Source organism: Oncorhynchus masou, chromosome 22 (genome assembly GCF_036934945.1).
Source record: "Oncorhynchus masou masou isolate Uvic2021 chromosome 22, UVic_Omas_1.1, whole genome shotgun sequence".
NCBI classification, from domain to species: Eukaryota; Metazoa; Chordata; class Actinopteri; order Salmoniformes; family Salmonidae; genus Oncorhynchus; species Oncorhynchus masou.
This window is the reverse complement of record NC_088233.1, coordinates 49,339,296-49,356,684: the sequence shown is the minus strand read 5'-3', so window position 1 is coordinate 49,356,684 and position 17,389 is coordinate 49,339,296. Positions and strand designations below refer to the sequence as shown.

The following is a 17,389-nucleotide window of genomic DNA, read 5'->3' as shown; positions in this document are numbered from 1 at the left end:
TATTGGAGGGCGAGTGCACTCTTTCCTATGGTCTAAAATAAATATTCCAATGCCCCAGGGCAGTAATTGGGGACATTGCCCTGTGTAGGGTGTCGTCTTTGGGCTGAGACGTTAAACGGGTCTCCTGACTCTCTGTGGACACTAAAGATCCCATGGCACTTATCGTAAGAGTTGGGGTGTTCACCCTGGTGGTCCTGGCTGAATTCCCAATTTGGCCCTCATACCATCATGGCCACCTCGTCGTCCTACGCTTCCAAATGGATTATTCATCCCCCCTCTTCCCTGTAACTATTATCCAGGTCGTTGCTGTAAATGAGGATGTGTCCTCAGTCAACTTACCTGGTCAAATAAGGGTTAAAATAATAATAAAAACTAGCGATAAACGGCTTACACGACTTAGCCACAACTTGCTAAGAAAAGGCAATAAATAAAAAATATAAACGCAACATATTACAGTTACAGTTCCTTTAAGGAATTCAATCAATTGAAATACGTTCATTACAAGGAATTAAGCTATACATCTGTTGCTCACTGATACCTTACAATAAGGTAGGGGCGTGGATCAGAAAACAAGTATTTGGTGTGACCACCATTTGCCTCGTGCAGCGAGACACATCTGCTTCGCATAGAGTTGATCAGGTTGTTTGTGGCCTGGGAATGTTGTCCCACTCGTCTTCAATGGCTGTGCGATTGACATTCAATGCTCTGGTGGACGTTCCTGCAGTCATCACACCAATTGCACGCTCCCTCAACTTTAGACATCTGTGGCATTGTGTCGTGTGACACAACTACACATTTTAGAATGGCCTTTTATTGTCCCCAGCACAAGGTGAACCTGTGTAATGATCATGTTGTTTAATCAGCTTCTAGATATGCCACACCTGTCAGGTGGATAGATTATCTTGGCAAAAGAGAAATGCTTACTAACAGGAACGTAAACAAATTTGTGCACAACATTTGAGAGAAGATTTTTGTGCATATTGAACATTTCTGTGATCTTTTTATTTCAGCTCATGAAACAAATGATAGATGAGGCAGATATGCATACAATCAGGGGTAAATAAAATATATAATAAATAAAAAGCAACATATGGAGAGAGTCATGTGAATAGAGGCACTGCAGATAGTGCTCATGACTGGGCCTTCCCGAACCACGCATGAACAAGGGAATCTATATTCGGAGAGCCTGTTTCTGTCCTGCCCTTGACTTTGGTGCAGGGCATGTGATGTCCATAGCCTCTTCTCAAAAAGATATGTTTGTCAAGCTGTGTCCAGTCCAGGCGGTGCTTCTACAGGCAGACCATCTATGGGAGGAATGATGTCAGCGTTGCGTAGCAGCTGAAACCTGATCCCGACTGAGTCTGAACGCTTGGTGATGATGACAACAGGCTCCAGAGCATCGAAGCTGCAAAACAGGAAATAACAAAAAAGATTGAGACGACATTACAACCTTACACAACATCAATTCACCTCCCAAGTATAGATAAGAAGAATAACCTCATACAATGAAAATTATATTCAGTGCTTGTCCTGCTTGATCTATGGCAGCGGCATGAAGTCAGGTGTTGTTGCCAGCCATAGCTTTCCACCAGCACCGTACCATCCTCCAATCCAACCAGCTGTGGGATGTTGACCCCTAGCACAGTGCTGTCCTTCACAACACCAGCAATCTCTGACAAAATGCCAGTCGTATTGGAGGTCAATTAAATAATCATAACATTTTGTTTATGCTTTACATACCAAGATTTGTCATTGATTCCTTGTAGAGCTGCTTTTGTCACATGGCATCAGCAGCTTTCCACCAAGTGTTTTTGTCCTAGGTGGCGTTCTGATAATACTATTGCATTATCCTCTCCGTAGTCGTTGAAGGTCACGCTCGTCATGTTTTAGGTGCAACCTGTGCTTGCTTGGACCAGCTCTCTTTTTGATGGGAGGCATTAGACCATTCTCCTTCTATGATTGGTGGAGGAGAGTCCGGTGTGTTCTATTGATGCTGAAAGACACATTCCAGATGCAAATATTTTAGCATTATTATACAATAGATGGCCGTAATCACCGTCAGACACCTGGCTAACTTGATGGGTCGTCAGCTAGCTAGCTAAAAGTGAGCTTTAACTTGGGGTCTTTTGTTTAGACAAAAGTTTATCTAGCTAAACAATGAACCATAATCCCAATCTATAAAATGCTAGCAATACAAACCGATTGTTATTGCTAGCTAAAATTAACCAAATAGGGTCAATGTTAGCTAGTTATGCGAAATGGCATTCCGAGAGAACATCATACACATAATGTTAGCTGGCGAGCCAGTCATCTCACGTCAGCTAGCTAGCTAACAGTACGGTTTAACTTGCAATGAAAACAACTTTCTGACAAAATTAGAAAAGTATAATATCTGAAACTGTAGCAAGACCGGTATACATGGATGAATGTTTCACAGCAAACTTCAACCCCTTTCATTAAATAAGACGTCCTGTGAACGTTTCTGTTTTGTTTGTATAGATTGCTTGGCCCGTTGTGTCAAGTCACTCTGGTTCACACTGACCGTGTGCAATGCCATGTCATCTTAATTAAACTTTAACCCCCACCCAAACTCTGACCATTTTACCAGACCTGGCAGAGCTGTTTAGGCTGTTTTCATGTTATCCAGAGCGTTGGTGACTGTAACTGTGCTCCTGGCAGCAATTTAATTCCGCTTTTTTGCTGACATTTACTGACACCAGCCATATTCAACGGGTATTCAGCGTTCGTAAATTCATCAGTTATTCTGCACTCTGGCACACTCAGATGTGTACAACTCTCATGTGAAGTACTGACCCGCAACATACGCCTAGTTTCCTAATACGGGTCACATATTTCCTTCTATGTTGCCAGCTATTGTGGCAGACGCAAGGACTCTTAACAGGTTATTGGGTTTGTTATGCTAGCCTTTCTAGGATAGCTTTCATAACGTTGGACTAAGTACAGCAGGCGGTCTACCTGAGAGCTAGCGTTAGCATGTTTCTGTCTAATCATGAGCTCCTGTTAGCACATCTCTCCATAATCCATATCCCCAGCTCACTGCACGCTCTCCAATGGGCTCCCAACATCTGTTCCCTGGATTATACTCATCCCGCGTCTCTCCTATCTCTTGCACTCTCTTTCTCTCTCTCTTTTTCTGGAACATTCCCCTTTTCATCCCTCTCAGGAAATTGTACAGGATGCATGCACCTTAGCAGACAGCTGTACATGGTATACGAAGACAGTTGTTACGTTAGTATAGCTTCAACAGGAAAGACCATGTTCAATACGTATCATTGTCTCCTTTGGCTGTCCGCTGTCTCGTTTGCTCTTCTACATGACAGTTGAAGTCTGATTTCTGGACACTTAGCCATTTGTGTAGCCTCACTTTAAACTAAGGCTGGCACAATTACCATATAACCGTGTAACCAACGGTTATTGATGAAGACCATCAAGAAAAGAAAATAACGGGTGTCTTCGGAAAGTATTCAGACCCCTTGGCTTTTTCCACATTTTGTTACGTTACAGCCTTATTCTAAAATGAATTAAATAAATACAAATCCTCAGCAATTTACACAATATCCCATAATGACAGAGTGAAAATATTATTTTTTTAGACAATTTTGCAAATGTATTAAAATTAAAAAACTGATACCGTATTTACATAAGTATTCATGCCCTTTGCTATGAAACTTGAAATTGAGCTCAGGTGCTTCCCGTTTCCATTGATCATCCTTGAGATGTTTCTACAACTTGATTGGAGTCCACCTGTGGTAAATGAAATTGAAATTGGAAAGGCACACACTTGTCTATATAACGTCCCACAGTTGACAGTGCATGTCGGAGCAAAAACCAAGCCATGAGGTCGAAGTAATTGCCCGTAGAGCTCCGAGACAGGATTGTGTCAAGGCAGAGATCTGGGGAAGGCTACCAAAACATTTCTGCATCAGTGAAGGTCCCCAACAACACAGTGGCCTCCATCATTCTTAAATGGAAGAAGTTTTTGGAACCACCAAGACTCTTCCTAGAGTTGGCTGCCCAGCCAAACTGAGCAAACGGGATTGAAGGGCGGGGAGGTAACAGAGCTCCAGAGTTCCTCTGTGGAGATGGTTGTCCTTCTGGAAGGTTCTCCCATCTCTGCAGCACTCCACCAATCAGGCCAATATGGTGGCCAGACAGAATCCACTCCTCAGTAAAAGGCACATGACAGCCCACTTAGAGTTTGCCAAAAGCCACCTAAAGACTCTCAGACCATGAGGAACAATCATGCTGTGGGGATGTTTTTCAGTGGCAGGGACTGGGAGACTAGTCAGGATCGAGGCAAAGATGAATGGAGCAAAGTGGAGCAATCGCTGATGGAAACCTGCTCCAGAGCGCTCAACGACCTTAAGCACACAGCCAAGACAACGCAGGAGGGGCTTCGGGACAATTCTCAATGTCCTTGAGTGGCCCAACCAGAGCCTGGACTTGAATCCGATCAAACATCACTGGAGGGACCTGAAAATACCTGAGCAGCAACGCTCCCCATCCAACCAGACAGAGCTTGAGAGGATCTGCAGAGAAAAATAGGAGAAACTCCCAAAATACAGGTGTGCCAAGCTTGTAGCGTCATACTCAAGGCTGTAATCACTGCCGAAGGCGCTTCAACAAAGTACTGAGTAAATGATCTGAAGACTTATGTAAATGTGATATTTCAGCTTTAGATTTTTTTAAATAAATAAGTAAAAATGTCTAAACCTCTTTTTGCTTCGTCATTATTGTGTGTAGATTTAGGGGGGGGGGGGGGATTCAATACATTTTTAACAATGCTATAACTTAACAAAATGTGGAAAAAGTCAAGCGGTCTGAATACTTTCCGAAGGCACTGTATATGTCTATTAGCAGGGTTTCCCATCCCTCTCCTAGGACCCCCCAAAAATGTTTCACATTTTAGCTTTAACGCTAAACTGGCACACTTGATTTCAAATGATTTAAACTAATCACCAAGCCCTTTGGCTCATAATTACCTCGACTTTACAAAGCGCTGGTGGTGATTTATATAATTATTTATAATTTTATTAACTTGTTTGTTTGGGGGACATACAACTGACTGAGGACTGTGTGGCCCGTTTCTGCGGTAACGGGGACTCTGAACAATGTGATTTGTTGCTCCTTGCTGAAATTGAGAATGTTCATTCAAATGATGTTAAAACTGATGTGGTGCTTGCAATGGAATGTCTTTTTTGTTTGTCTTGTCAAGTGAGTCTAATCAACAAATCACAGCATATATTGATGTGTACATATATTGATCCTGTTTTTACTTCAACCTTTGCTGCTGTGGGCAGAGCCGGAAGAAGAACTGTGACATCCCACTCCCTCATTTTTTTCAGTTTAAATGGAAATCAATGAACAAAGTAGACCCCCAGTTGCTATCGAATTAGTGTCTATTGGAGAGCCACCGCCCTTACGTTTACCATTTTTCTCTCCAATGGTAAACGGCCTGAGTCTATGGGTACACTCGCAATGGCTGCCAGTCAACCCATTATGCCGTCGTTGATTTGAATGATTTGAATGCTATTTGTTCTATTTCTATGGTTGTACACGCAGTCAGGAGCGCACATTTCTGTGTTGTTTTTTTGTTGCTATTTGAACGGTTATTACGGTGAACTCTGTCATTTGGCTGGCCAATTACAGTCATCCAAAATGCCATGACCGTCACAGCCCTACTTTAAACTCTTCCTTTTCATTTTGACTGGGCTATTATGTCCGTTGCGAAAAACTCTTATGTCGACAACACAGTGGACCAAAAAAAAAAAGATTGTCCTTGCTATCACTCAAGACATGCTATCTCGACATCACTCGTACTGTACACAGTTGTCTTGATTGTATAATGTACTGCCTGTACAGTATACACGCTCCTCCTTGTCAGTCTCTGCATGTGTTGTGCAACTGGCATGAATTAAACAAAAGTGTTATCCCAGTTGATTTCTCCCACAGCCGCTGCTGTGTTGTGTAATTATTCATGTGCGCGAGAACTGCTGCTCGATGTGGGAGTTCAGTATCTCTAAAGATGTGGTGTGTATTAACACACTAGATGTGTGTTCTGTTAATTTCCATTTTCAGTAAAAGTCAGGCCTTGCCTTTGTTGCTATGCTGAGACTCATTTTATTCAGGCCTATGTTGTGTTCAGTACAGATTAGTTTAACTCAGACCAGTCACCTGTATTTGCACAAGTCACCTATCTTTGCACATAATACCACGTTATACCTAAGCAAGTTAAACATGTCTTCGTGTCATAGACTGCACAACTGCAGCACACACAAAGCCAGAATGAAATGGCCTAGCGCAGGAAATGTTTTGTCCAAATGGGCTTGATTCAATCGGGGCCTGCTAACTTGGTGACCAGCCAATCAGATTTAGATGAGATTGAAGCCATTAGGCATTCTAATTGGAGGCCGGTTCCAACATGGGCTGAGCCAGTGAATCGGATCTGCACTCTGCAGCAGTGACCTCACCAACTTGATCCAGTTAGCCTAGCTAGCTATCATCTATCAAACTAATACTTTATCTAGTCAAGAAGAGTACACAAAACATTAGGAACATCAGCGTTTCTGCTGCTCCAGAGTCCAATGGCGGCGAGCTTTCCACCACCCCTCCCGATGCTTGTGTGTGCGACTGCTCGGCTACGGAAACCCATTTCATGAATCTCCCGACGAACAGTTCTTGTGCTGACGTTGTAGTTAGGAACTCAGTTTAGAGTTTCGTAACCCGAGGACAGACAATTAAACATTTTTTTTTTTATCTTGTGTGGCCAACCACTTTGTACGGCCAACCACTTTGCTTGTTGGGATAGGACCACATTGTTCTCTTCTCTACCCTGCAACTCTTCCCCGGGTCCTTTGTGTACAAGATATGTGTTTTCTGGAAACAAGGGCAGGAAGTACTGCTGAATGATTAACCAAATTGTTTATTTTTCCGTTCAATTATTAAATTCCATTTTGTTCGTTTTTTGTTGTTGTCTGTGTGCTCAATGCCCAGTTTCTCCAGAGATTAATCAGATCAAGCCCGAACTTTGCAATCTAGTAGGGAGTTGTAGTTTCCACCAGGCCAATATTCTACATAGTTTAAAGCAATTGTTTTCATAAGTAACTACAGTGACCACAATCCATTGCGCGCCTACTTGTCTGGTCTGTGTGTGGCAGACGCAGAGAGGGAGAGAAGAGACTAAAGACATGAGATCGAGAAGGATAGAGAAGTTGCTTCAAGGTGTCTCTACATGAAAATACTTGATCTAGGGGGTTGATAGTTGGTATTCAGCAGTCATAAATGTAGGCCTTGTTTAGAAGAACTACAGAAAGAGCGATTTTTGTCAGACGGCATCAGCAGCAGCTCTGTAGAGATGAATTATAAAGTCACCAAATCAATACACAACTGAAATATTTTATTAAAGTTATGTGAATAAATTTGGTTAGTAAGTGATATGCAATAATGGGAAGTCACTACCATCATGGGAATTGTATTAATGATTTTATTCTGCGTTACAGAAAACCGAACCGACTTCAAATAGGAAGTGTCATTTTTTTGCAAAGCCTTGTGATTTGTTCACTCGAGTGTGCCTTGCGTGTCAGTCACAGCACGTAAGAGCGTAGTGCCTGCCAATGCCACCTTTTAGGATTACCACTATGTTTTCACAGAGACGCGGGCAGAGTTTAAAAAATAAAGTAAATACCACAATCATGACTAGCTCACTAGGTGGGTTTAACTGTACCACGATTTTTACTCCCCACACCTTTCAGATATAAAGAAAAGGCGGTATAAAGATTAAGGTATGGTAAAGGTTGCAGGGTTTTGTCGAGCTATAACTGGTTCCATTCCATCTCCAGAAAGCACAAGAAAGAGGATTTCATACACTCACCATCTCCGATTTTGTTTTCAAATGTTTCTGTAGTTAGAAACCGAGAAGGTTTAGCCTTCCTGGTACAATATTTGGCTGAAAGATAATCTGAGAAATGAAGCTAATTGATTGCACCCAAATTTCATTGTTTAGCTTCATTTCTCAGTATCTGTTTCTAACTACGGAAACCATTTCGGGAACAATCTGAGATGGTGGGTGTCATGCCTTGCTGAAATTAAATAGAATGACCCTGGAGTCCAGTACAAATGCAGCTTCCTTACAAAATGTCTGCTTCCTCCCTTTGTGCCTCGATCGATAACAGTAACTGAGATCCTAATTACCGTGGCAGATATTGCAGCATTCTAACACAAGATGGCATCAGAAGGGCTACGTTGTCTCAGGTGGAGTACTGTAGATTCCAGAAATCCTTTGGATGCTATGGTGGATCTCGCAGCATCCTACACACTAGCTAGCGCAATAAAGGGCCACAGCAAGAGAAAGAATAGCATTAGCTTAGCATAGCGTTGGTGTAGCCTCAGGCGGTAGTGCTGTTCCATAGATTCCATTAGCCTAGCTACGCTATCTCTGGTGGCTGTTCCCCCCTCACAGTGAGACCCCCAGTTGGGATACAGCCTGCAGCAGGCTTATTCCATCACTTCACTGTGACAGTAATTAAAGCTTTGATTCTCTCTCTACCTCCCCCCTACTCTTTCAGTTTTTTTTCTACTTTGTCGTTCTGCATGTCGCTCCCTTTGGAAAGAGATCAGTGTCATCTGTTGAAAAAAGATTGCTTTTGGTTAAAATTATGATTTACAGTACTGTTGCTAAATGGCACGGTTGCTTGGCAGGCATTTTGCTTGAGTGAACAAAATACCGTAGCTATGTTTTGACTGATGTCAATTAGAAACAGTGGGCCGTCACCGACGATGAGAAATGAGAACGAATGGGGCTGGCACACTTAATTATTGCTCCAGAAAGGTGTTTGATGTGCACACGCTATCTGAGCTAAAACATGTTGTCATATTGCCAGGTCGGTCAGATCAGTTAAGCCCAGCTAAACATGCTAGGATAGACATGGATTCATATTTCTGGCATCAGACACCGTCTGACGTAAAAGCATCAACAGTGTTCTGAGTTCTGTGACGAGTGGCGTTGCACATATTTTCGTAACCCCCAATGTTTTTTTTTTTGCGCAAGCGGATTCAGTGGGGATTATCCGGGTCATTGAAAAGACTTGTCAGTTCTTTCTCCCACATGGGGCTTTTGAATACAAATAAGATGTCACAATCTGAATCAACGTGTCTTTATTCACCATTCGTTGCTTGTAAATTGCTTGTAAAAACACAAGTCTTTGTATGCGTTAGGGAAACCATCAGGTTGGAACAGGTCTCTAAAGAACTGCCCTTACCCAGCGCAAACACAAGGCCTCTCAAACGAAATGCATTAGATAGAGTCCAATTCACAGTCCGTAGCCTTTTTGAAACGAAGCCGTGTCGTGAACCACACAGGTGTGCTATTGAGATTCGCCCCTTTTCCGAATGGTTTGAGAGGGGGGAAATATAAAGCAGGGGAGTGTTTGGCTGAAGTTTGAACTTGCCCACGGAGTTATCTTTGCTTTACACACAGCCCTGGCCCAACAGGTGTTGCCATTCCAAGGATGTGTCATATTAGAGGGAAGTGTGTGCGTCTGTGCGTGCGTACATGTCTGTGTGTGCGTGTGTGCACATGTCTGTGTGGGCTGTGTATACTACACGTGTACATCTGTGTGGACTGTGTATACTACCCCGTGTACGTCTGAGTAGCTCGAGTGGCTCACAGCTTGCTTACCCATCACCCATACTCCCATGTAGGGTGTATGCAGGGTAAGTCTCCCCTAATAGTCTTTCCTCCCTCCAAACCCTCTGTTGTAACGCTCTCTCCCCCGTGTCAAAAGCTCTCCCTCATATTCTCATAAATGAACAGTAACCCGTGTTGCCCTCGTTCCCCTGGCAGTGAGTATGCCGCAGGTTGAGTTAGAATAGAACAATGTCCGCTGTAATAGGCCACCATGAATGAGCTGTAGCACCACACAGCTGTACGTCTTGACTGTGCTGCTGCTGCTGCTGGAAGGGAAGACAGAGAAGAGATCAAAGAGCCCTGTTACAGCGCCCGCTCCCTTCTCCAATCTTCTTCCTCCTGTTCCCTCTCCTCTCCTCTGTTTCTAGGTTGGCACAGTGCTACAGGGGCATGTGGGATAGGACTCGTACGAGCAAGGAGAAGGGGGATAGAGGGAGAGAAGGAGAGGGGAGAAAGAGAGATATAAGGGATTGAGCCTTAAGAGCGATAGGGAGTGGAGCACTGATGAGACGGTGGAAGGGGGGGTTCCAATTATAGGGGGTTGTTTTTAATGTAGTACAATTCACTCTTATACAGTGCATTCAAAAAGTATTAAGACCCCTTGACTTTTTCCACATTTTGTTACGTTACAGCCTTATTCTAACACTTATGTTTTTTAGTCTACACACAATACCCCATAATGACAAAGCAAAAACAGGTTTTTAGAAATGTTTGCTAACATATTAAAAACCAAAAACTGAAATATTACATTTACGTAAGTATTCAGACCCTTTACTCAGTACTTTGTTGAAGCACCTTTGGTAGTGATTACAGCCTCGAGTCTTCTTGGGTATGACGCTACAAGCTTGGCACACCTGTATTTGGGGAGTTTCTCCCATTTGTCTCTGAAGATCCTCTCAAGCTCTGTCAGGTTGGATGGGGAGTGTCGCTGCACAGTTATTTTCAGGTTTCTTCTGAGATGTTTCTTCCATTTAAGAATGATGGAGGCCACTGTGTTCTTGAGGACCTTCAATGCTGCAGAAATGTTTTGGTACCTTTCCCCAGATCTGTGACTCGACACAATCCTGTCTCGGATTTCTACGGACAATTCCTTCGACCTCATGGCTTGGGTTTTTGCTCTGACATGCACTGTCAACTGTGGGACCTTATATAGACAGGTGTGTGCCTTTCCAAATCATGTCCAATCAATTGAATTTACCACAGGTGGACTCCAATCTAGTTGTAGAAACATTGGAAACAGGATTCACCTGTGCTCAATGTTGAGTGTCATAGCAAAGGGTCTGAATACTTATGTAAATAAGGTATTTATTTATTTTTTCATTTTTTTTTCTCATAAATTTGCAAAACTGTTTAAAAATTTGTTTTCTCTTTGTCATTATGGGGTATTGTGTGTAGATTGATGAGGGAAAAATATTTATCATTTTTAGAAGGCTCTAACGTAACAAAATGTGGAAAAGCCCGGTAGTCTGAATACTTTGAATAAGTCCACTTTGTGACCAACTCGAACCTTGGCTTGCCTTTCCTTGCAGACTCAATGGCTTTTTGATAGACCCCTTTATCATGTTATTGTATACAAATAAGGATCCCCCCCCCTCTTGCCCCATCACCTCTCACCATTTAACCCGCCTCAGCACCTTGTAAACAAAAAAGCTTGGAATGTCTTTGGAGGGTTGACTTTCATCGCTCCATAAAGCGCTTTAACAAGCCAAGTCTGTTTTTGTCTGTGCCTTTACTACTTCCTAGTACTTTATCCCAGTGAACACAACCCATTTTTAAACACCGGCTCCCTGGCAATGGCTTTTCTGACCCCCGAGGCAGAGCAGTGTCAGTAATATCTCCTGTCACATTGGAGTCCTGCACATTCACTCACAGGATGCATCCTCTGTTTTGAGGCTAATGGCTAGACGTGTATGTGTCATATGCTTTGCTCACTGGCACTGCATCCATCCCCCTGATGTGGATCTATTTGGATCAATAAATATTTTGGGTGGACCGATTTATATTATAATTGTTGCTCCTTAATTATTATTATTATTATTTGTTATTTTTAAATGTTTAACTTCAGTTTTGTTTGTTTGTAAATACTTACCACTTGCTTTTCTTAACTGCATTGTTGGTTACAGGCTTGAGTTTGAGTTTATTTTATTTTTACAGGGACAGTGCACATTAATCAACGTTTCAGTAAAAGTGCCGGTTTTAGCCAACCGGCTAATTTTCAACCGTAGTCCCTGGGCAGGTCATTAAAAACAATTACAATATAGACAATCATTGAGCAGTGAGCACACGCAGAGAAACATAGGACAAGCAAGACGTAGCATACAGACAGAGCAACATAGGACAAGCAAGATGTAGCATACAGACAGAGCAACATAGAACAAAAAGCAGCAAGTAAGTAAGCATTTCACTGTAAGGTGACCACCTGTTGTATTCAGCGCATGTGACAAATAAAATGAGAATTTATTTGGATTTGATATTTGGGCGTGGATCTATATTATTGTGTGTACTTGTATGGTTTGACCCTAATGTGTATTACAGGGATACAGTTTTTTTCAGCACAGCATTCTATTTTGCTCCTTTGTACCAATTCCCGCCTTGGCTATGCAATTACAAATCCATGCGATTCTAAATAACCAGTTAGGCGCTGTTTGTGTTTGAGTGTGTGTCTGCATTTTTTGGGGGGGATTACGTGAGATAGATTGACACCGCGAGTGTGCTGTTAGGATCTGAGTGGGCTCTGTGTATGTGTGTGTATGTTGGTTTTGGGATTACAGTCGTAATGTCACGTCGGAGCTGTGCACTGGTAGCCCTGATGTAAAAATAGGCTGCGCTGCTGAAACAAACTGGGCTGCACCCAGAGTATTGGTCCCTCCATAGAGAGTTGGAAAGAGACACGGAGAGAGGTAGACAGACGGAGACATTTCAGAAGGACACATTTCAGACAGACAGCTGGACACGTTTCTGACACAGACAGGAAATCCTGACTATTTACAGGAAGGGGAAAAAAGAGAGGAGAAGAGTCTCAGATGAAGAAAATCCGGTTTCTTCCTTCGCTCCCCAAACGTTTCTCCGTTTCCTCCTTCCCCGCTAGACGGAGATAAGACGACAAGAAGCCAGGGCCTCTTATTAAATCAACTTGAGTAAATCCACCATTCCAACCGCTCGCTAATTCAACTTCCATCTCTCTTCCCCAGCGGTTTGGGTAACATAATACCAAGCTCTGGAAGGAAAGAGACCGACCGATAACTCCTCCGCCTGCCATTTTGGCTTTAGCCATGCGACCGTTGCTAAATGAGTTAATGGAAATCAGACTTCCTGTTAAAAGTATAGGTTATTAATACATAGTGGAGGTGTAATGCCAATAAATCTGGCCAGTCTCGTAAACTTTGAAACTCTCCTGTTATTGAGTGAGCTCACCTTTTAGAGAAAGATATTCTATACATAAACACAAGTATGTTGGCACCCATTCAAATGAGTGGATTTGGCTATATCAGCCACACTCGTTGCTGACAGGTTTATAAAATCGAGCACACACAGATCGAGCAATCTCCATAGACACAAATTTGCAGTAGAATGGCCTTACTGAATAGCTCAGTGACTGTCAACGTGGCACTGTCATAGGATGCCACCTTTCCAACAAGTCAGTTTGTCGATTTTTCTGCCCTGCTAGAGCTGCCTCGGTCAATTGTGAGTGCTGTTATTGTGAAGTGGGAAACGTCTCGGAGCAACAACGGCCCAGCCGCAAAGTGGTAGACCACACATGAACGGGACCGCTAAAGTGCTGAAGCGTGTAAAAATCGTCTGTCCTCGGTTGCAACACTCACTACCAAGTTCCAAATTGCTTCTGAAAGCAACGTCAGCACAATAACTGTTTGTTGGGCGCTTCAGAAAATTGGTTTCCATGGCCGAGCAGCCGCATGCATGCCTAAGATCACCGTGCAAAATGCCAAGTGTTGTATGGGGTGGTGTGGACTCTGGAGCTGTGAAAACGCTTTCTCTGGAGTGATGAATCACACTTCACCATCTGGCAGTCCGACGGACAAATCTGGGTATGGCGGATACCAGGAGAACGCTACCTGCCCCAAAGTATAGTGCCAACGGTAAAGTTTGGTGGAGGAGGAATAATGGTCTGAGGCTGTTTTTCATGATTAGTTATTAATGCCCATGATTTTGGAATGAGATGGTCGACGAGCAGGTGGCCACATACTTTTGGTCATGTACTGTTATTCCTTCTGAATCAAAAAATAAATTGCTAAACTCACAGCCCTGGTAAGTAATAGTATGCCATCTCCAAAATCGCCACACTTCCATCCCTGGATATTAAGGATGCATGGCGGAACACCACACCTCAGGTTTACGCTGTGGACTCAACATATGCTTAACTCTATGGGGCCTATTGAAACAGTGTTTCGTAACCCATTCCCTATTGAACATCACATTACATTTTGTAATTTCAGTAATTTTATTCAGGATTTAGCCTAATAATATACCTTTTGGGGTGATTTCTTCACGTTACCAATTTGTCTCTTGGTGTAAAGTCCCTCGATGCTACCTGCTACTTCATAGTTATAACCAACACAAACACAGCTACACCTACCCAAGCTAGCATCTACCTTTCATCACTCAACCGCCTCAGCTATTGTATCAATGTTTGTTACATTCCTGGCCCATGTAAAAACCGCTGTTTGCTGTGTTGATGCAGACAAGCCAAGGCTCTCTACAATGAAAGCTGGTGTTATGGTCTATTCTGCATTCCAAATGGCACCTTTTCCCCTATATAGTGTACTACTTTTGACCAGGTTGTGTGTTTCAGGGAATAGGTTGCCGTTTGAGACACACACTGCAACTTCTATTGTTATCAGATAGTGTTATTGTTCTTTTGGGGCCGTCTGAGTTCAGATCAGTCCGGCTGCAGGTATCAGTGCCTGGTCTGCTGGACTGACTTTGGCACTGACAGCCGCTCTTTCACATCCAGAATAAGCAGTTTTCCAGAGCAGAGAGCTCTCTTCCTCTTTCTCTCTTTCTTTCCTGCTCTCTCCCTCTTTCTCTCACTCACACACTGTGACACAGTATGCATGTCACGCAACACAAATTCTGACCCGTAACTTTTCTGGCTCTTCTTTTTCACATTACCAACTCTCTCACACAGACACGTGCTAGAGCGCACACACTTGAATTCGCAAATCTTTTTAGCAATTCATAAATTGCTCGGAGCCTCTCTCCTCGCATATGTAAATGCACGCGCGTGCAATAATAATAGTAATAATAATGTATGTATATATGTGTGTGTGTGTGTGTGTGTAAATATATAGGGTTATGCATAAATTCTTTGAAATATACACACACACACACACACAGTACCAGTCAAAAGTTTGGACACACCTATTCATTCAAGGGTTTTTCTTTATTATTCCTATGTTCTACATTGTAGAATAATAGTGAAGACATCAAAACTATGAAATAACACATGGAATCATGTCGTAACAAAAAAAAGTGTTACTCAAATCAAAATATATTTGAGATTCTTCAAAGTAGCCAACCTTTGCCTTGATGACAGCTTTGCATACTCTTGCCATTCTCTCAACCACTTTTGGGGTTGCTACATGATCCCATCAGTGTTATTTCAATGTAGAAAATAGTAAAAATAAAGAAAAACCCTTGAATGAGTAGGTGTCCAAACTTTTGACTGGTACTGTGTGTGTGTATAAATCTGTTTTAATTTAAAGTATGCAACTTTTTTAAACCAAGATAAATCCCTATAGAGCTCTCTAGTAAGTTGAAATGGGTGAGGAATGACTTGGAGTACCGTGCCAATTGTAAAACTTCTAGGTCATGATAAGACTTCAGAGGGAACCATTTAGGGAGCTTTGGATTTGAGGTGTGGACTTCAGGAAATAGGTGCGGGGCTCTCAAATGGCAACTTCCTTTTATATAGAGTAATGATGCACTATGTAGGGAATAGAGTGCCATGTGGTACACAGCCCAGGTCCGTTAATGTAGATATAGCCCTATACAGTACGCTGTATTGAGGCTAGCCAGAACTGCTGAAACAGAAAAGTATTGCATAAAATCAAATTAAATTAAAAGCAAATGATGCTGTGACTTGTAGCACCATATTTATTATAGAATCATGAACTGGAATGATGGTTAGATATAGGATAAGGAACAATGGGAAAACGTATGCATATTGTAAATCAAACTTTATTTGTTGCATGCGCCAAATACAACATGTGTAGACCTTACTATGAAATGCTTACTTACAAGCTTAACCAAGTGCAGTTCAAGAAAGGGTTAAGAGTTGTTTTACCAATAAAACTAATGTAAACAAGAAAAAAAAAGTAACAAAGTAAAATAACAATAACGAGACTATATACATGGGGTACAGGTGAGTTAAGGTAATTTGTACATGTAGGAAAGGGTGAAGTGACGATGCATAGATAATAAGTAGCAGCAGTGTAAAAACAAGGGGGGGGGGTGTCAATGTACATAGTATGGTGGCCATTTGATTAATTGTTCAGCAGGCTTATGGCTTGAGGAAGCTGAAGCTGTTAAGGAGCCTTTTGGTCCTAGACTTGGCGCTCCGGTACCGCTTGCCGTGCGGTAGCAGAGAAAACAGTCTACGACTTGGTTGACTGGAGTCTCTGATCATTTTTTGGGCTTTCCTCTGACACCGCCTAGTATATAGGTCCTGGATGGCAGGAAGCTTGGCTCCAGTGATGTACTGGGCTATACGTACTACCCTCTCCAGCGCCTTACGGTCAGATACCGAGCAGTTACCATACCAGGCAGTGATGCAACCGGTCAGGATGCTCTCTATGGTGCAGCTGTTTAACTTTTTGAGGATCTGAGGACCCATGCCAAATCTTTTCAGTCTCCTGAGGGGGAATAGGCTTTGTCGTGCCCTCTTCACCACTGTTTTGGTATGTTTGGACCATGATAGTTGTTGGTGATGTGGACACCAAGGAACTTGATGCTCTCAACCCACTCCACTACAGCCTCGTCAATGTTAATGGGGGCCCGGTCTCTGACCTCCCTATAGGCTGTCTCATCATTGTCTGTGATCAGTCCTACCACTGTTGTGTCGTCAGCAAACTTAATGACAGTGTTGGAGTCATGTTGGCCACGCAGTTGTGGGTGAACAGGGAGTACAGAAGGGGGCTGAGCACACACCCCTGAGGGGCCCCTGTGTTGAGGATCAATGTAGTAGATATGTTGTTGCCTACCCATACCACCTGGGTGCGGCCCATCAGGGAGTCCAGGATCCACTAAGCTAGGACTAAATACCTCCCTCTGCAACTGGATCCTGGACTCCCTGATGGGCCGCATCCAGGTGGTATGGGTAGGCAACAACATATCTACTACATTGATCCTCAACACAGGGGCCCCTCAGGGAGTCCAGGATCCAGTTGCAGAGGGAGGTATTTAGTCCTAGCTTAGTGATGAGCTTTGTGGGCACTATGGTGTTGAACGCTGAGCTGTAGTCAATGAACAACATTCTCGCGTAGGTGTTCCTTTTGTCCAGGTGGGAAAGGGCAGCGTGGCATGTGATTGAGATTGCATCATCTGTGGATCTGTTGGGGCGGTATGCACATGTTTTTTAAATATATTTTTTTAACCTTTATTTACCTATGCAAGTCAGTTAAGACTGGTGTAGTAGGATTCAATCTTAATCCTGTATTGACGCTT

The 17,389-nt window shown here is 42.9% G+C and overlaps 1 protein-coding gene and 1 long non-coding RNA gene across 11 annotated transcripts in view; one reads left to right on the top strand and one right to left on the bottom strand.

Annotated features, from left to right (window-relative positions):
• Nucleotides 1–17,389, top strand: part of myo9ab (myosin IXAb) — a 215,046-nt gene that overhangs the window by 74,146 nt on the left and 123,511 nt on the right. The gene's annotated exons all lie outside the window — the stretch shown is intronic.
• Nucleotides 1,099–17,389, bottom strand: part of LOC135508753 (uncharacterized) — a 22,005-nt gene continuing 5,714 nt past the window's right edge. The window contains exons 2-3 of the long non-coding RNA XR_010450855.1: nucleotides 1,741–1,993; nucleotides 1,099–1,405 (exon numbers count right to left, since the gene is read on the bottom strand). This is a non-coding gene — a long non-coding RNA (uncharacterized LOC135508753). The remainder of the gene's footprint in view (nucleotides 1,406–1,740; nucleotides 1,994–17,389) is intronic.